A 21,657-nucleotide genomic window follows, 5' to 3' on the forward strand; every position below is an offset into this window, starting at 1 on the left:
TGTGTGATTCTGGCCCTGCCAGCTTGCAGGTTAGAGGATTCCTGGGAGAAGAATTAGCTGTTTCTTGGTGTTTGATGGACTTGGCTAAGGGCCTTGGTTTTATCTATTTTATACATTTTGCATCCAGAAAAACCCACAGGAGCAAGTTCCAGAGTGTGACAACCTGGCAAGTGAAAAAAACCTTCATTTTATTTGCTTTGAATGTTCTCATTACTGATTACTCTGTGTCCATCAGGTTCTGTTTTATCAGTAAAGACAAACAATCACTCTTATTTACTTTTCCCATGCAAAATTTAAAAATATTATAGATTTCTATGATTGGMCTTGATATTCTTAAAGGTCTTATTCTACCTAAATGGTTATATGATCCTATGAAACTCTTCTTTTTTTTCTTCTTAGTGTAGGCAARAAAGCTCCTACTCAAGCTCACTGGCATGAGTTTTCTGGACAAATGTGTTTATACAGATTCTGACAAGGGTAATTTTTTTCCTGCCAATTGCGCCATTATGATTTAGAAGAAGAAACAAACCTACAGAGGAAAAGTCAGAGGAAAAGGTGGACAGAGTTTATTTAAACCCTCATCAACTTTGTGTGTTCATCTGATCCGTATCTCTGATCATGATGCAATTTATCCCACAGTAGCTGCAAGGGATATTTTCCACTTCACTTGGAATACAGAAGGAAAAAGTCCTGACTCGCTTTTAGACATACTCCACCTTTCTTTTTATGACTCTGTGTATATTCACGTAGCTACACACACCCCTAAACTGAAAAAAAAAWAAWTTTTTTTCCTCTTTCTTCACAGCCTTGACTGTGATGTGTTACTTTTATATCCTTGGGTCTCGGTTTTGCAGTTGAATCTCATAGTGGAGATGGTCTTATATTCTGCAGGTGGGTGGGTTTTGAATCAACTGCATCCATGTTTTTGCTCTTGCACAATGACAGAATCASTTGTAGGGGCATCAATTGAATGCACAGCCTAAAGTTTCCCTGATCTGTGAAGCTTCTTCAGATGTTGTCTTTTGCTTTTTCTTCATGTCTGGAGCCATCGTTTTCCCCACACAAACTCCTAATGGAAGTTTTTAATTCCGCACAAACAGTGTGGAAGCTTGCCATGTGGGAACGCCATGTCATGATACCATGGAGGATTAGGGACTCTCAGTTACAAGGAGGATAAACTTATAGTTCTCAAAAACCTGTGGCAGTTTTCCAGAGAAGCAGAACTGAAGTTTGCAAGTTTAAYGTTTTTGTTATTTCCATTCTGGAAATTATTGCATTTCTTTCAGGATACTGCCTACTTACACTATTTCTTTGGTAACAAGAAACATTTCAATATCTATTTGGAGGTAAAAGAGAAAAAAAAAATCCTGTAATTACTTGAAATGTTTGGAGAAGGTCTCCAGTTATATTTGAGGATTTGGTTGGTTGTTTGTTGCTGATATGGACAACCAAGAGTGGGGCTAAAGACCCCTTGGTCCTCCAAACCCMCAGGAGACTGTTCAAAATGTCTCTTGTCAGATACACACAGAATATTTAGAGGGGTAGATCTCAGTTGCTCAATGTTGTCCACATTGTCCAGGCACTTTGGACTTTTCCCCAGAATCTGCCTCTCTGGACAATCACAAAAATGGGCCTCACTCACCTCCCAAAGCACCACAGTCTGTGCTGCTCCTCCAGACCCTGGCACTGGGGCAGATCCTGGCTGCAGTTGCATGACAGGCTGGTCTTTTCACGGTGATGGCAAATATCTGCGTTTCTTTGGCCGTTCTGAGGAGCAGCTCAGCATGGAGAGGGAGATTTGCTGCTTGGAAATGGGTTTTACTGTTGGTACAGAGCAGAGAGGCAGGGCTYTCTGCTACCCCTGGCTGCATGGAAAGCTTGGTGCTGCAGATGGAATTTTTGCTCGTGAGAGCAGCGTTCTCTGCTAATACATTATGCAACAGCCCTCACTCTCATCTCTCTTAGGCAAAAACTGCATCAGCTGCACTGATGGTTGGGTATTTTCTCCAGACATCCAAACCAACATGAGTTTTGTTATCCAGACTATGTGTATAACATGATTTTAAGGGGCTCAGAGCATTTAAGAGAAGATAAATAAATAAAGGATTGCATTATTAGGCCATGGCGGACTGTACTTGTCAAAATTGGTTGAATATCCAAATTAAGTTGAAGCTAATCCCTGCACGASCCCATGAAAACCTGTTTCCAACAAGCCTTTATAATAAATTCTTTGTGCCAGGAAATATGAATTAAATTGTTTTAAAGCAATAATGTTTAGGTAAGTAAAAAAAGTTTCCTACTGCGAGACATTTTATGAACAAAATTAAATATAAAACCRTATTATTAAATTCTGTCAAAAAGGTATTAATCTTGTTACTCTGGTGTTGGTACGTCAGTCCTCCATAATTATGGATTAAGACTTCAGACAAAAATATTGTGTGGAAGGTGGTTTTCACAGTTCCTGAAAAAGAAAATAACACTTGTAAGTATAAACTTTTAGACTTGCAATATGTCATTCTATTATTATTATTATTACTATTATTATTATTATTATTAACCTATTACGTGCTGCCTTTATGATCAGCGTTGTATAAAGCTCAGTGTGAATAAATACAGTGCACATTAATATAGTGAAATGAATTCTTGAAAATGTGTGAAAATGAAAGGAAATTTCGCACATATAGTGAAATGAATTCATGAACTGTGGAATCAACCCCATTATTTGGTGGTCTGAGATGGTCCAACACAGATATCTGAGGTTAAAGAAAACTCCCCCCATTAATTTCAGTAGCTTGTATGTGGCTGACCTACAAAAATGTGATTTTGATCACATTGTAAAAAAAAAAACAACAATCACCTGTTTTAGAAAGAGAGAATCTGGAAAAGGAAAGTCTGTTTATCCCAGGAAAACGTGCAAGGAAAAGACCCAGTTTTTGAAGACCATAACATTGGTCTCAGAGTATGCTCCAGATCACACAGAACTGCTGTAGCATAACAGAGAATAAACTCCATCATTTCCACAAACTCCAATTTTGTGGGAGGGAAGGAGGATTAAAACAATTATAAGAGACGCCCTAGATAAAACCAAAGGTTTTAAGATCTCTGCAGAAGATTTTTTTTTTTTTTTTTTTTTTTTTTTTTTTTTTTTTTTGCCATGGTTAATTGTCCCGCATTATCTTTTTGGTATCTTATCTGGTAAAAACATTCTGAAGGTTTAGTGATTTTCCTAACTGGATTATCTCTGAATGAATAGAATAGGTAAATGTACCCGTTTTGCTACATCCAATTGCTTGGATTTGGATTTGCTCACCAGTTTATATTTACAGTGTCAAAAGACCTTAACTGAATTTTCCTTCTCCACACATCATCCTTGCCTTCATCATGATAACCTGATCTCCCCATCTTTGTCTCTCAATCTCCACAATTGCAGCTTCCTGGCTTTGCTGTTTCAGTCACTCCAGGTCATTTGGGGTTTTCTTGTTCTTGGATTTTGCATCGTCAGGAGATCTCCCACCTTACTGGGCTTTTGTTTTSCAGACCACTGAGACAGAAAATGACAAGAGTCACTGGCTGTGCTCTCCTGCATGGTCCATGATTCAGGCTGGAGTGTCTGGGTGCTCACCAGGGCAGTCACAGCCTCTGTCTGTCCCCAGGAGGGACTATATGGATACAAGCACATGGCTGAACCCAGGGACACTTCAAGCACCAAAACTTGCTGATCCTTACTGACAAGAGCCATCAAATCACAGAAAACTTAATGYTGGGAGGAACCCCTGTGGTCACCTTGCCCAGCCTCTGCTCAGGTCACAGGTGTGGTTTTGTCTTAAGCAAATGCACATTTTCTGGCTTCTGGGCATGACTTGTGGACCAGAAACTGTTCCAATAAGTTTTCCAATAAGTTTTGCATGTGGTGACCCTGCTCTGCAGGCTAAGGGAAATTAACAGTGTGAATATGGGCTCCTTCAGGGCAGAAGAACACCAAGGTAAGAGTTTGCGTCAGGACCTCTTAACTGATTAATCTGAAAGTAACCTCTGTTAACTCTGCTGTATGAAAACAAGTTGCTTGATGTCAGTGCTGGCTTTGCAGGACTGTGCTAGCAATCACCTCACATCTCCCACATGGCTTGAAGGAGGAATTTCTATGGACACTGTGGTGATCCCGGAGTTCAAAATAAAACTCTTTGATCTAGGTTTAGACCATCCAACCCATTGCCTTCCTCACAGGAAAACARAAAGTAGACTGATTTCACCTCAGGACCTCATCAGTGCTGCCTGTGCTTTTGTTAAACCCATTGGCAGATTTGGGGTGGGGAGGGAATTTCTCTGCTCCCAAGGCAGAGCTGTCAGGGGTTTGGGTGGTGTCCTCCCTAGTGAAGGCTTTGGTCATCCCAATCACCAGGCTGATTTAAGCCCTGAGCTAAGTTTTTTCTGGTCAATCTTAGCAGCATCAATCTTTGTGGCATAGCTGATCTTTTACCTGGCTTTAGGTGGTTAGGAAGTGATGGTATCTGTGCATGCAAAGCCAACAGGGAAACCACATCATGGCCTGGATTCAGAGCACAGGTTGGTCTGTGTATTCCTCCTTTTCTGTTCCCCAAGCACCCTAACTCTGTCATTATCAGCAGAAATTAAATTATAAACTGTGAAGGGAAGCAGCTACATCTTTCCATATTCTTAGAAATTCTGTCATTATATTTAACCCTCCACCTGATACTTTTAATAACAAAGATCCTAACTTTGCCTACTGAAAATTTCTTGTGGTGTTTTTTTAGGTTTTTTTTCAGAGAAAATTTTTCCTTTTCAGTAGTGGCAATGTTTCCATTGATGCATTTTTGCTTGAGAATGTTTCTTGGGGTGGAAGTGGAATTACACATGAAGGATATTTTCAGCTGAAAGAAGTTTGAATAGTTGAAATTGATAAAAAATTTAGACACAAGTGAGAACAGGAATGAAGAGTGACATTTCAGTAGAAACCTTCAACTCCTTGGTCTGCTGCATCAAAATTCAAGATCTGAACAATTCTGCAATTCATTTCATGCAGCAAACTGATACATTTCTCCCAGCAGTGATGTTATTAGCAATTGCCAMAATGAGAAGCAAGTGTGCTGGCATTTTCCCTGTATTGTTTATCATGATAATTTCTAGAAAGGGATCAAGGTAGTGAAACATGTCTGGAAAATGCCAGGTTAATTACAGGATTTCTCAGTGTTGTGCCATGTAGGAATGCCCAGCTGGCTTTCAATAAGCCTGTAAAAGATTAAAACCACATAAGGCAGCACGATGTGCTSGCACAGCTTAGCTGCCTTAAAGAGAGAGAATCATTTAGTCTGAATTTGGGTGTCACCGCAGAAATTGCATAATACGGTGCACAAACAAACCCTGGGAGTTTGAGTGGCCTAGTTAGGGTGGCACAGTGGTACCAGCAGAGTTATGCAACCAAACCGGGAATGYTGAAAACTCCCGCAGTGCCATTGCTCCCGAGACATGCAGAGGCTCCTTCCTGTGGATAATGTTCCCTCCTGGAAGCGCATTAAGCAAAATGTGTTCTCGGTGCATCCTTGTGCAGGATGGAGCTGAAGCGGTGCTGCCTGGTTTTAAGAGCTTTCCACCCTAAACCTGAGTGAGGCAGAKCCAAACCTSCTGCCTTCAAACTGAATATCCTTGSGCTTGATTCATGTCCTTTCCATCAGCATSAGCACCTGTACTCCTCTGCTAGGCAATTTTCTTTTTGAAAACTTTTTTGCTCTTTTGCATTTGTAACTTTTGCTCTTACAATGTTCACGGTATTCCTTCCCACAAAATATTCAACATAGTGGGCATCCTGAATTTATCCCATCTACTCTAATTAAAATTGACTTCATTGTCRATGTATTTTTCCTTTTTTCCTGGAGTCAAGCAATTATTCTGAGATTGAGAATGGCTATTTATTTCTAAAAAGACTGTCCTTGAAATTACTTCAAGAATCCATTCCTGTGGTTGGAATTTATCTTAAATATCCTKGGAACTGTCAACCAAAGTGATCAAATCTGTCACTTACAGTTCTTTTCCATTGTTAAAAAAAAAAAAAATTATTCCTGTTTGTTTTGCATAGTGATATTTTCAGGTTGTCATTTGGTGATGACTTCTCTATTTATTTAAAATCTATCAATTCTTTCCCCTGTCTGCATTGTTCTCTTAGTTTTGACATTTTAGGCATCTGGTTATATGTGTGGTAACTTTTGTAGTTAAGATTTTATAACATAATTTTGTTCCACAGGTGTTACTGAGCTTTGAATTCAGCTGCAGTGAAACAGAAATTCYRTGAGTCCTGAGTGGTATTTTCCACMGTGGSGGACTCCAGGTCCAATATGTTCTTTGGGTTATAAACTTCGCCCAATCCTACAAATGTTTAAATACATAAAACTACTGGGAGAAACCTTATCCCACTGAAGTGAATGGGAATTAAGAGAGAAATGTTCATTAATCCTTTGGGGGAGTTTTAAAACACCCAAGGCTAATYTGTATGTGCATCTCTCTTTGGTAGATTTGCTTCGGTTTTTCAGAAGTCTCTGCCTTGACGGTGCTTTCTAAAATAAAGAGTTTCATTGCACTAAGTTGCACCACAGAACTTAAAGAATATGAAATGAAAAATCATTTATRCAGCAAATTATCAGGTGTAGAGAATGCCTCAGTTTTATAAACTGTTTATCSTCTGGTACACAAATTATGCTCACATGAGGGGATACTGGGCTTGGGAGCTGGGCCACCCCACAGCGAACAATGGAAGACAATACTGAATGTTCAGATTATAATAAAAAAATTATAATAAATACAATATTAAAAGAACCCCAAACAAAACACAAAGAAAACCATCCTTTGAGACTCCACTGGGATTTAAATCTCCTCCAGATAAAAACTCAGAATCATACTAGCTTGGTTATAAAATTTCCTGAGTTTTCTCTATTTATTGGTACACTTGTGCTTGGATTTGCCCTCATAATCATCACTATCCTGGACTTCCATCAGCCAGCTGGAGAAAAATGCCAAGCCAGACATGTCTAGGAAGATAAGGCCATGAAAAATCTTTGGGATCTGGTCCAAATCTCACATACACCTCCAGCGTTGTCCAATGGAGAGATAACTCAAGGTAGACTTGAACAGCCTTTGCTTACTCTTGGTCTAACAGCATCATAGTCACCTTTTTCTAATTACAATGCATTTAATTACCTCCTTAGGCTCTGCCTCACGTGTTTGACATATTACACACCTACAAGGGGCCATCTCATAAGGTGTCATTCAGTGAGACAGTTTCAGTTATTCCTTTTGTCCTTTTTCTGCTGATATTTTTCACCTATCCATTTGAAGTCTTTTGTTTTCTTTGATTTGCCCCCGAGTCCAGATGAGTCCAATAGCATGTGAGATTGAAAGATTGTTTTATGACCCGATGAAGGCCTTTTATCCCTAAAACTCATGCAGGAAAACGGAATTCTTCCTTGGGTGGTTGAAGCCATACACAAGTTGCTGTGCCTATAGTTCACATGGACACTGCTGGGCTCAGGCAATCTGACATACATCTAAGTACTCCATTTCCCAAACAAAAGMCTGGCCAAGCCAAACCATTGATCTTTTTGCTTCACTGGCTTTTTTTTTTCCTATGGAAAATAGACATAGAGGATGYAGAGGGATGTGCCACCGTGTTGGTCCAACAAGCAGCCTAGTGGCATCCAGAACAGGCATCCAGGATAAAAGCCACTTCAGACAGTTCTAGAAATTCAGAGCTTGTGCCTACCCTTTCTTGCAACCCTCTTGGCACAATTCCTTGATAAGATTCTGTTCTGTCACATGATTAATTTTCTGGATCTTTAGGATAATGRATTAACAGCTGGCAAACTGCTGCAGCATTACCTCTGCCCTTCTGAGGGATTTATGTGAATTCCTCCAAATCGGGTATGAGCAGTTCAAGAATAAACCCTCAGCCTATGTGCTATGAAGCAGCAGAAGTTGTAAGTCTGAGCTTTCAAGACCCCCAGGTGACTGGGTTTAGAAAACCTTGTTGAGAAAATTTATAGKCATAACCATGGATTTTTATCCCTACACGTGTGCTCAGTTCCACAGYCTTATTCTTGATGGAGCCCCTGCTCACCTGGGATACGCCGCTGGCTGCACTTATTTTGTAAGTTATCCTTAAAACTAAGCATAAGAGACAAACCATGGGAGAAAAGAAAAAGCAAGGGTGGATTTCTATGTTCATTCAGCCAATCAGCTTTTTAAGAAAATATCTTTAATACATGACAAACAGTTTGTTAGTTTTCCCCACAGATTACTCAGAGCACATGGGCTTTAATCTGATTTGACAGCCTTGTGATATTTTCTGCCATTCTTGTTCTTAGCAAAGTGCTCTAAAAACGCATCCATAATTTATTTATGGGACCTTCTTTAACCCTTGAGTAACTAGAATGTACACCATACTTTYCATCCTTGAACTGTCAGTGCTGATTGTGGAAAGTGCCATCAGACACCTCTGAGGTGAAGCAGCTGAGCATTWCTCTTTCTTTCTAAAACAATAAATAGTGAAGAAGCCATTGTTTTCTTGTCAGAATGCTAAAGAAGAAATATCAGAACCTTCTACCGCATTACCACTCCACAGAAAAAAATTCACTAGCATCATGAAGGCACACAGCTATTAATAATTTTGTGAGATACTTTAATTTCTAACAAAGGAAAATCCCAGGACAATCTATTTTTATCTGTACCAAGAGCTATTTTTTCCCACTAAAAACATACTGAACTCCTTTTAACATGAATATACCATTACAAATTCAATTCAGAAAGCTCTTCATAATGGGCACACTYCATATCTCTTGCAGAGCTCTTAACTTCTCCTGTACTTTATTTGCCTCCCACTATATTTAGATTTGTTGTAATTATTTAATATCAAGTCTTCCATTTCTGTGAAGTCAGAAGTGACTGCTTGCTGTAAGTAGTTTTATTACTGAACCAGATGAACTGATAACATAAGGAGTAGTCCCAGTGATGCATTTATTCTGGATTTGGCCTGTCCATCTTTTATGTAATTATGGGGTATTTTCTCTTCCTTTTGGGCTGAGAAATTTTAACAGATGAGCACTGTGTTCTACGTTCCTGTTTGTGCTATTTTCCTACCCCAATGCTGGGTGGAGTTTTAATGAGAACTTGGATTTCATAGACTCACAGAACTGTTGAGGTTTGAAGGGATCTTTGCACATTAAATAATCCAAAACGCCTGCTTCAAGTTCAGTTAGATCAGGGTGCTCAGGGCCATGTCCAGTCAAGTTGTGAATATGTCCAAAGGTAGATATCCCACAACTCCCCTAAATCCTCTTCTAGTGTTTGAACTGAATACTCATGGCCCTCAATCTGAGTGTTTTTTGCCTACTATCTAGTCAGAATTTCCCCTATTGCAATCAGTGATCACTGCCTTCTGCCCCCCTGCTGTGCACCCCCAAGAGGGATCTCACTCTATCCTTTTTAGGATTCTGGGAAACGCATCCTTCTGGCCACATGGAAACGTCTGGAGTTATTCCCATCTCTGGATGTTCTCATGCATGGCTGATAATCACCGATCAGCCCTGCAAGTGAGGAGATGGTTGTGTCACCTTGGCTCCGGTCTGGTTTCGCAGTGTCTTGCACAAAAGCAATGTCAGCCTGCAGGCATTTCCATCCTGTGCCAAGTGATGATGGCTCCCGTGAGGAAGCACAGAGCCCAGCCTGCCCAAAGCTTCCTGTAAGCTCTATCTCACAAAATTATGCAASCACAGGTGCCTGGGACACAGACTCTGCATATTTTGGGAAATCTCCCCCCTCCATTCCCAGAGGTCAGCTCAAGCTATAGATCAAGAGTTGTGCAGTTTTTAATTTAAATATRGCAGCAAAGAGTTTGGTCCCAAGCAATACATCCACTCACTTTCATTTAAGAAACACACTTGCCTTCTTTTTTTGGCAYATTTTGAACTCATGGCTGGCAGGCAACAGAACATCCAACTCGGTAAAAGAAGTGCTTCTGGAAACCCTCACTCTGGCAATCATAAAGTGGAGAGCAGTGAGCATGGATGTGTGAAGCAGCCTGCTATCCCTTCAAGAGTCGAGAAAAGACTCTTGCAGTGTGTGGGAAATGGGCTGTCTGACCTGCTGGACTCAAAGGGGTGCATGAAGTTCATCTGGAAACCAGCTGCTGACTGTGCACCCCAGGAGCTGGTTCTGGGGCCAGGATGGTTTCACAGCTCCATTAAAGGATTGCACAAATGGTCAGAGCACACACTCAGCACTTTTGCAGATGGTGCAAAGCTGGGAGCACTGACCAGTGCCCAGGACAGTTGTGTGGCCATTCAAAGGGACCKGGATGGGCTGGACAAATGGACCAACAGAAGCCTCATGAAGATCAGCAAAGGCAAATGGTGAGTGCAGCTCCTGGGGAGGYACAGCCCCGTGCCCCAGCCCAGGCTGGGGGTGAGCAGCTGAAATGCAGCACTGCAGAAAAGGTCCTGAGGTTTCTGGGGAGTAAGTTAGACATGAGCCAGCAATGGGCTCTTGCCACAAAGATCAGCAGCATTCTGGGCTGCACCAGGAACAGCATTACCAACCYATCAAGGAGGCTCATCCTTTCCCAATTTCCCAAATTTCTCACAATCATGTAGAAGTGGAATATTCTCCTTACCCATTTTTTTTCACTTTATTTTATTCTACAGCGTATTTTTGTCCCACAGTGTGATGAAAACCCGTGCTGTATCCATTGCAAAATGTGAACTGCAAATAACAATAAAATTTTTTAAACCACAATTACTTTTCCTAGGCCTATTTGATTAATGCATAACTGTTATCTAGTAGTATTGACTAGTTTTCTAGATTACGTGGAGCTAAAATAGAATGATGGCTCCTTTGATATTAAGTAATTATCCTGATTTTGTAATAGATCTTGAGCAACCCTATCCTTAAGCAGTAGAAGAAATTATTATCTTGCTACTCTATCAGATACAGAAATACCTGGGTGAGTGAAAAWTAAGGGTTCTCATTATTTCTTCAGCACACTGCCCACCCCCTCAAACCTCTCAGCTAATTCCTTATGTGGGGACTTTGTAAAATAAAGATTTAAAGTCTTATGTTCAGGTGTCCCCAGTCTGTCTCCATTTTCCTGTCCTCTGACTACAAAGCAGGCTTAGTRTTTCCCTATCTATCCCTGCTGGAGGGAGTATCCTTGGGAGACCTTCGTGTGAGGGGTGGGTATGGATATGCACAGACAGATGCATGCTCAGGGACAGACTGGCCAGACATGAGTCAGCTCCTTTCCAGAAGCTCTGTGGACAGAGGAGCACAATAAATTACTCACAAATCCCAATTTTGAGACTGGCACCCCAGTGCAAGTCTGAAGTTGGCACTCAGAGCTGCCCATGTCTGGTGGACTCCTCACAGCCAGGGCTCCTGCCAAGCCTCTGTAGTGAAGCCAGGCTCAGGTCTGTAACAGCAGCCACAGCTGTTTTGGAGATTCGAAAGGAGGAGCCAGGAATTCCCCATCACAGCCTGGATGCCAACTCCTACATAGCCCYGGGCAAGTCATTTAACTCCTCTGACTCAATTTCCCCATCTGCTAAATGGGGATAATAGCAGAGGAGTATTRTAAGGATTAATTAATTAGCTAATGTTTGTAAAGTGCTTTGAAGATCAAAAGCACAAAGAACTATTGTTGTTATCAAGGGTGTTGAATTAACTTTCCTCATTTTGGCSCACAAACCCCAGCACTTGGTCTGTCACCTCAGGGCACGTGCTGGCATTAAGACCATGATGATGATGATGATGCAGCCATAAGCAGAGCTATCAGAGCATTCTTGGGGGTGCTGGTGGTCACCAGAGCCCGGCTCCCCAGACAGGGATGCTACRCCACATGCAGCACTTGGACAGTGACGTCTCCAGATCTTCAGTGGATCAGGATAAGCATCAGCAAGAACTTCTCAYTGCTCCTTCTGGACACATCAACATGAGAATTTAGGACGTTCCTCTCAGCCCATCAGGTTTTCTGGACTCTCCAGTCTTTCCACACCTCTCTGATGATCCTTTGAGCATTTTCCCAAGTGTCAGGTTTGTGGGTCACCTCTCTCCTTCAGCTCTTTGAGCCGGCTGGCATCTCACAGAAGTGGAGCATATCCTATTTTCCAGAATTAGGGTGAAATATCTGTGATTTACATGCAGTAGTTAGTGTCACACATGCACACACACACACACAGTGCAYCCCCAGGTTCATGGCCCATCGTGGATCATGGGCTGCCCTGCACAAGGCTCAGACTGAGGTTCCTGCAGCTCTTCCACTGCCAGACCTGTGCACCTGCTGGCACAGGATGCTCCCTGGTGCAGGGAATCAGGCTCCTGAGATGTGGGTGTTAAATGATTCTCGAGGAAAGTGCGCTGCCAAAGCAGCTGAACTGCAACAGCTGTTTCTCCAGAAAAGGAGAAAAAGAACATTTCCTAGTCTTTTAGAAGCTCGGTCCTCTACTATAACCTTTGCAGAACTGCCAGACTAGATTAGGAGATCGTGATAATTACACAAAGTGAACAGAAGGCAAATGTTGGTTGATAACGGAGAATTATTGTCAAAATGCCATATTTTTACTCAATCATCAACAGAACAAGCTAAGGGATTATTAAGAGCTAAGGACTGCAAAATCCRTAAATCATCCATTTAATAAAAAACAACCATTGAAATTACTGCAGTGACATTTTAATACCACCTTTTATTACTGCTGAAGAAGCCATTCACAGCAAAACCCAAAGCCTCCCCCAGTCAGTATAAAGACAGCAATTGAAAAATGTAATGCATAATATTTTTCTTAGATATTGCTAGGCAAAAAAAAATGCATTATTACTGATAACTTCTGTGAAAGCAGAAGTGAAAAACTTCTACACATGGCCTTGCCTGTATTTGGTCTCTAATGGACTGTGTTTTGCTCCTTTTCCATAAATTTCATTGAGGGCTTATTTTAAAAATGAAGTTGTTGAAATAAACTGCTATGCTATTTCTCAATGTAGGTGAAAAACAAGGGGCTTCAGGAAGAGATAAAGGTGCCAAGTTCATCAAAGCTTTAATTCAGCTCATAATGTTCTTTATCTTAACTATGACCACTCAGTTTGACACAACATAGATGGGTTTAAAGTTTCCTAAACACACTGGGATTGCTAGGATCAGTCCTAAAATACTGTCCAACACCTGAATTGATATCTTGGCACTTTTTTTAATGTTTATAAAGAGTATATCATACAAATAAGACATTGGAAGATTGTTATTAGATTGAATTACACCCTGATTATATGTTGATAGAGAACTGCAATAAAAGTTTTACCTCTAATTATTGCTTTTTCTAACTCATGAAGAAGATAAAATTTTGATCAATCTGTCTTTTAAACACAAGCTGAAATAACTTAAAAGTATTAATTTCTCCATTTGACAAATTCTGTGAAACATCTCTGCTTAGAGAGGGAGTAGTTTTTGAGTACTGCTTTASTACTTAATTCCAGGACACTCCTACATACAAATGCAGAGAACTTAGATGAAAGTTACCTCAGGTGAGCAGCTTGGTAGGTTCTTCTCCGGGGTCATAAGGGTGGTTGTGTACTTTGTTCCCTGACTAAGTGGCCCTGAAGCAAAATACACAGCTCCTGGGAGAGCCCATATGCATTTCTTGAAAAAAAAGTGTGAGATATTTTTCATCTAAGGTTYGGAAATTGTAGTAGGAAATATTGCTGCACAGGACCTGTCACAAAAGAGTGAGCTGCATCACAGAAGCTCCATCAAACCYTGTACCTGTATCTCCCAGTTTTATGGGAAAAAGGATCCAATCCCTTGCATTGAATCAATGTAATAATTCATTACTACCAAAACATGGGGCTGCAACTTCATTAAATCGGCGAATGGTTTGGTTTGGAAGGGACCTTGAAGACAGCTCTAAAGCCACATGTTAACTTGATAACTGTGATTTCAGAATGTGCAGGGGTTTATGTGAACCATCTGCACAAGGATAATATTCATCCCATTGCAGATGACAAAAGATATATTTAGGCAGRTTGTAAGATTTGGGGGTTTTGCCCTTTTCCTTGACAAAGAGTCAACATGATTAATTTTCTCTTTTAATTTCCTAAGTGAACAGCAGGCTGTGTGTGTAAAGACACCTGTCAAAACTCCCATACATGACTGAGAAAGGTAAAGACAATCTGTGGTCCCAAAGAGTTTAGGGTGACACAGTCCTTAAAAGCCAAGGTAAAGGCTYCTGTCAAAATAGAACTGAGCTGTGGGAGGATGTGCTTTAGTCTGATTATGTGCAGGTATTATGGGCATGGAGCTGATGTGCACCTAGAAGTAGGATGGGCATGKTTTATTAGTATTAATTATTTGTTTGCACTGTGCTAAGATCAGAAAGCTGTTTCTGGTAAGCAGCTCCTGGTGCTGAGCTCTGTCTGAACATGTAAGTAGGCAGTCCCTGTCCCAGAGATTATACTTTCTAATTATAGTCAATATTTCTGCTGCCCCTGAGGGCTCATGATTTCAGAGTTCTGGTCCCTAAAACCTTGAGGTTGCCACAAAAATAATGAAACTGGAAAAAATTCATGATAATAACTGAATTTATTTTTATTTGCCTTCTGGTATCAAAACCTTTGCAAGTCACTTGARTCATGTTTTCTCCACAGCCCTAACGAACAAAAATGTAGGTCTTGCCTACACAGTTTTTGGGTTTTTTTTGTCATAATCTAATATGTAAATTTAAGAAGATATTGTTAGACCAGCATAACTCTTTCTTCCAGCTGGTCACTCACACTGGGACCYAGCTTAGACAAAGTTATAGTTAACCCAACTCCAAAAAGTAACCCAAACACCCACCTTGTAGTGGAGTCACTGTCCCAGGGTGGTTATACCGGTACAATTTTGTCTATATCTGCTGGCATAAAGTACTTCTGGGACAATTTTTTGGCAAAACCAGATGCCACTTAAACATCCCCAACAGCTCACGTGTCGTGAAAAACATGACTCTAAGAGCTAGTGCTAAATATTAAAGCAAAAAGTTTGATGCAAGCCTCGGGAGAGAAGGAAATCTCAGATGTTGGCAGTGCTGTGCTGAAGGCAGAAAATGAGTAGGAAGGAGGGCAACGTGAACTGCGATTAAATCCAGCTAGGACAGAAGCCAAACTGTTCTGGGTCACTCACACTTAGCCTATTTATAATTTTAGTACAATGCAGATCATAGATAATATTAAAATAAATAGCATGTGCCTTAATGACCTCCTCTTCTTGTCCCTGTCATGTGAAGAATTCTCTAATTCTCTGCCTACTGACAAACTGGTGTTTAATTGCTTTTGCACTCTTCTATGCACACTGCCCTTAACTGCAGCCCTGTCAAGCATTGTGATACASAAATTTAAATTTTTATACTTTCTGTCCAACTCTATATCAATGCATTTAATTCTGGCAATGGATAGAAATTAAATTCTCCTCAGCTGGCAAAACAAAATATTGATATGAGTTGACAAAGACTTTATAGCTGTACATTACTTCTAGATCAGAAGAATTTTTAATTCTTCAGATTTTCACTTTACGTTTGCCTTTAAGACTATGAAAATTCTTTCCTTTCATGACACCTCATTCTTCTGTTGCAACCATGTATAAAAGCTGGTTGTTTTGCTTTTTCCTCCTTTTAATCCTGTGCCAGTATAACCCAATTCACTGCAGTGGGATGAACCTAGAGGCAGACCCAGGAAAAGCAGGKGCAGTGCATTTCAGACAGAAAGTTTAAGGTCCTGAGCGAGGACCAAGAGATCACCAAAGTTCTGCTGCTATGAACTCAACACAAGGAATGCACCTTTCCTTGTCACTTTGTGCTGCTGTGAAGAGATTTTGGGATTTTTATGAATTTGCTCATTTATGTTCTTCTATCCTCAACGTGGCTGCAGTGCTTTTCAGGAATTTAGCCTCCAGTAACAGTGATTCCAGCAGTGGCAAGGTAACATGCCCACAAAGCTGACAAGAAAACAGTAATATATTTTTTGTTATATCTTCTTTCAGGTTTCTTATCCAAACCTCACTCAAACCTCCAGGAACTACCTGAATCAGGCCAGAAACAGAGCAAAAAACACTTTAATTTTTTTTTAAATTAAAAATACAGCAAATGGAAGCTGGAGGCATTATGGATATTAYATGCAGGCATGGGTCTTAAAGCAACAGAATATCAGAACAAGATAGAGTGAAGGTTAAAATCCTCAGGCATCCTCACCTTGTAACCAAAGTCTGTTCTACATGTTGCTGCATATGAGAATTTCTCCCTTCATTCACCTCTCTGTGTTATTTCTTCTCCCTGCATTTATGTGGGGTTTTGTTGTTTGTTTGGTTTTTTTTTTAATTATTCACCTATTTATTTATTTAGACTTGTTTTTCTAACGGGTAAATTTGGTTCTTACAAATATTGCAATATAAAATGATGTTTACATGAGAAGAATATTTGGAATACAKGAAGAATTGATATTCATGCTAAGAAGTACGCTGAAAATGTACAAGTTTGGTACCTATTTCTGAGCTGTCACCCAGAGATGACAGGTGAGCACATGGATCCCAGCCAGCCCTTGGGAGTGACCTAACACTCTCCATCAATGCCTACCCTGCAWTGCTACTCCCACGTAGGGAGGATTTATTAATACTTTATTAACACTTGTACCAATATGCCTCTAGCATACTTTACTGCTGGGAATGAACCAGGGCTGCACTTGGAAGCATTGTCAGCCTTTAATACAACTTGATAAGAACGGCAAAATGCTAGAGCTTTCTACCTTTATTCTGAATTTTTTTCTTTTTTTTTTTTTTTTTTTGGGAATTAAGCTGTAGGGTGGCTTCACTTTGCTCGTAATTTGGCTGGGCATGCAAACAAGAGAAAAGCAATAACATTCATTGGCTAATCATAAAAATTTTATTTGAATTTAGTATTCTGTTTGCATAAGAACTCAACTGCYTCAAGAGAATTTCACTATAATGGAAGTTGTCAGTCTTGAGACCTCTGGAAACAAAACAAAAATGGCAAAACCCAGGTAAACTAACAGCAATATTCAGTGACGTCTGAACGTTTCAGTAGAAAATTTAATGGTTTAAAAAGAACAAAAGAAAATTGAAAATGGGCCCTGTCAGAAGTCATGAACCTGCACTGCACAAGAAGTGAGACTGGGTGTTCCTAGTGGGGTCCCCGCATGAGAAGTCAAAGGATCCAATAATTTGATATCTAAAAGAAGAGATCTTCAATGACATTAGCTAGAACTGAAACTGATTCCCCTGATAGCCTTGGAGCAAGTCTAAAGACCTGTCTACAAAAAAAAAAAAAATAGTAATTCCATTCTTCTTGGTTATGAACCTCAAAATTAGAAACCAACATTCCAYGGAGCCCCAAGTTTTTTAACTTTGAGCTTTAAAGTGCTCCCTCTCCCTCCCAGAAGTCACACAGAGGATGTATGCATCCTTGAAAGAGCACYGAGGCTCTCAAAATTGGCCTTTAAAGGATTTAGTGTAGCTCTGCAGATACATTTTTCYCCAGGCTCTCCGTGCATATGCAGAAGGGAATTTCAGCTCATTTGCTTAAGACTAGGCAACCCTTCTGCCTAAATTAAATCCACAAGCCTCTGCCAGAGAGCACGATGCACAGTAGGGATGTGGATAACCACCTGTGAATCTCAGGTGAGCTGTAGGAGGAACAGCTGCCCCCTTGAGACACAGCAAAGCTGKAATGGCACTCTGGGAGTGGCAGCAGGACCCTCTCAGGCTCTGCACTGGACCCTGCATTCAAGGCTTGTAAATCCTCTTCACTGTTTTATAAAGGTTCTTTCCTGTTTATTACTGCAGAGATAAAGGAAATTAAATCAGCGTACGTATTACTATCAAACAAATAAAGAAAAGGCCAGATTATGCTTCCTCATGTATCAGAATATGATTTCAGCATCAGAACCACTTATCTTTTATCAGAATTATTCTTTCAGSAAGACAGAGAGGTCCTTAACTCAAACAGCCATTATTACATGCTTCAAATATTCTCATGCCTGCCTGCTTTGTGTACCTGAAGAGAACACTCCAACGCTAGATTGGTATCAAGATTTCCCATAAGATCTGCAAACTTCTGTGAAAAAACAGGGCAGCGGCTGAGGGACTTAATGAGAGAYGCTAAACTCATTCTGTGCTCAGAGAAGGGGAGTCTGAGAGGATGTGCACATTGCCAAATAATTCCACTTGCTATTCAAACACACATGGAGAAAAAAATGGGCTTAGTGTTTGGAGAAAGGGGCTGAAAAAGTATGAAAAAAAATTGAGCACAGAAAGAGCAAAATACAGTTGAGTTTACTTCTGAAAATATTTTAAATCAGCCTTTAGAATAACTCTGGGGGGAAAAAAATCACAGGAAAAACTGGTGCAAAAAGACCTGTGCTGTAGAACAGAAAGAAGCAGTCAAACGCTACACGCAGCTCTCATTATCTGTAGGTGCTTTCATAGAGAGTTATATCATTTATTGTGTTGTACATGACCAGGCATAAGTGAAAAGAAAGATCCAACAAAGGACATGGCACAGTGGCTAGTAGGCACAAGAAAGTCCATCAGGACTGCACGGTGGCTCAGCATCAGCTCTGTCTGTGCACTGAAATGCAAATGTGCATCGTTGTTGTTGGCTACGGTGGCGGGGCTGAAATTGGAGGAAGCAGATGCTGTAATCTGATGATGATGTTGTTCTTGCTGAGTCTGAAGAATCACTTCAAGAGCTAGTAATGAGAGTCGCTGAAGCTCGTGTTGATTACAGACTACATCAGAATGTGAAAAGATAAAGGTGATGACACTTCTGAAATGGCGTACTGCAGCCACGATATAAAGGAAGGGGTTGAGCAGCAAAGAAAATTCAGTTTCTAACCGGCACTGGATAAAAATGGAGAGTCCCAGCTCTTGAAGGAAGACACCTCATTCTGTATTCCTGCATATTAAGAATCCCCCAAGGGGATGGTGAACACAAAAGCAGGTGACTCTCTGCACCCATTTGCTCTGCTCCAGGAAGGGAGAATATGAATGCAATAGAACAAAGTAGATGGATTAGAAAATRTGTGAGGATTTGTAGCCTCAGGCTCCCTCCAAAAGCCATCTAAGTGGACCTTGGGGTAGGAATACTTTTAAATACTTTTCAAATATTTGGTACTTTAAAATACTACAAAATGCTTTTAAAGGAATGTTTTCAAAAGGGAGCAAAAAGAAGCAATGCAAGAAGGAAGCAAAGGGAAGTTCAGCTGGTGGTTTGGAATGGCTACACATTAGCTGATTTAACAGAGCAGACACCTCAGGTGGAGGCTGAAGCTGTTTTTAAAAATGTTATTGAGCAAGTTTTGCAGCCAGAAAAGCCCTCATCTCAGAGACACATTAATTTGTCAAACAGATCCAGCTATAACAAAATTGTACTCCCAAGGATCAAATGGACAATCCTATTAACAAGACCATTTTCCRTGGATCTAAAATACTGCTGATGTTCCTGATGTCTCCACTCCTTTTCCTAAGGCATAGATATGCAAAATTTTTGTCATTTGCCATAGTTATACAGGAAGTTCTTAAAGGCAGGCACGGTGGAGAGGGAAGACGGGAGGATGTATAAAGTAAAACAGTGAAGCTCAGCAAAGGTTATGAGGAGCGTCTGCTTTAAAAGGACTTGAAGAAGCAGCAAAAAGGCACATGAAGAAAACAGTGCCACAATCAGCCACTGGAGGAGCTGAATATTTTGGCATTAGTGTCACAGAATGACAGAATGGGTTGGAAGGGACCTTAAAGGTCAACTAGCTCCAAACGCTTTGCCATGGGCAGGGACTCTTTTCACTAGTCCAGGTTGTTMAATTCCCCAGCCAACCTCTCCTTGAGCAGATTAAGGATGGGTTATTCACAACTTCCCTGAGCAGCCTGTTCCAGTGCCTCACCACCCTCACAATGAAAAATATCCCCCTAGTGTTTAATCAAACTCCACTGTCCTTCAGTGGAGCCGCTCCCTCTTGTTCTGTCACTCCAGGTCTTTGTAAGGAGTTTCTCTCCAGCTTTCTTGCAGGCTCACTTTTCAGGTACTGGAAGGCCTCAATTAGGTCACCCTGAAGTTTTCTTTATTCAAGGGCTAAACAATTCCAACTCTTTCAGCCTTTCCTTGCAGGAGAAGTGCTCCATCCCTCTTGGTGGCCATCCTTTGGGCTCACTCCAGCAGGTCCRTGTCTCTCCTGTGCTGGGGACCCCAGAGCTAATGCAGCACTGCAGGTGGGGTCTCACCAGAGGGGAGCAGAGGGACAGAATCCCCTCCTTTGTCCTGCTGCCCACACTGCTGGTCATGCAGCCCAGGATACGATTATTATCAGTCCTGCAGTCCAACCTAATGGTGCTACACCCCCGACCTTTTTTATTTTGTCACTGGGATTATCATTCTCAGCTAAGGCTGTACGTGGGTGCTGTTTCCAGCAGGAGTCAGTTCTCAGCTCCCTTAACTGTGAAATATTAAGTCTCTGCACTGTAGTATTTTATCATGTTGCATRTTGGCCAATAGCCACATAATTTCCAGTTCATAAATGCACCATCATCCATCAGACACGAGTGCTGAGGGTTTGAAACAGCTTTTGCAAAATTAAAGGGATTTCTAAGTCCTTCCACTACAAGTAACTCTTGTTTTTAAGTGACCACCTATGAAACAAAGGCTTGTCCATGGTTATCTACCCCAAGGCAGTTGAAAATGGTCAAATGGTCTCATTTGTATTTTGCAACCAGCTAAAATGGTGAAAGTGCTAGAGCATGCATATTAGAAGAGCTGATGGCCTGGTTTGTGTCCCTTTAAATGTGTCACACTACTTCTGACACATTATGTCATGTGTGATGTGATTTCAGAATGCAGGCAGCCTCTGAGCCAAGTGTGCAGCAGATGTTGAAGAGACCAGGTGGCCATAAGAAATGGGTAATTTTAGATCTCTCCAAATAGTTCAGCAGCCAGGCTTCTTCACTCTATGTGCATCTCCAGTCCAAACCTCTGACAGCAAAGGCAGCACCTTTGATTTCCCAAAGAGCTTCATMAAACACATTTGATTGTCTCTTCATTCTCAGGGTTTATCCACTTGGGTTTATAGCAGRAGGACCTGTGAGGGACTGGCAGGGAAGTAATAACAGCACAACTATCACTCAGTTATTTGCCAGGCAAATGCAGCCTCAACTACCAACCTGCTTCTGYTTTTCCAGCAAAGCTGATTTAGTTAACTCTGCCAACTTCCCATTCCTCATCCTCTCCAAAACAAATAATTTTGATATTGCCTTTACTCACACCTTCCTGTAGCTCAGTCATTTCTTATTCTCAGTTTTGATAGAGCTCAGGGCAACACGCTGCTGTTAAAGCTGAAAATCTTCACTCCCACCACGTTACCAGCAATGGTTGTCCATATTGATTTGCTGCTTAATGGAGTTCAGCTCATGTAACTGCAGCYATCCAAAATTCAGGTGTTTGCTCCAAGCAAGCTGTCCATATTCCTTCTGTAGTCCACAGAGAGACAGAAATGCTATTCTAAATTTTTGTCCAATCTATTCCATAAGCCTGTTTTAGGAGAGAAAAAATATATATGTCTGCCCTCCGCTGACTATAGAGAGAGCCT

This window comes from Malurus melanocephalus, unplaced genomic scaffold, assembly GCF_030028575.1.
Source record: "Malurus melanocephalus ecotype Western Australia unplaced genomic scaffold, MMel_1.1 scaffold_140, whole genome shotgun sequence".
NCBI lineage: Eukaryota > Metazoa > Chordata > Aves > Passeriformes > Maluridae > Malurus > Malurus melanocephalus.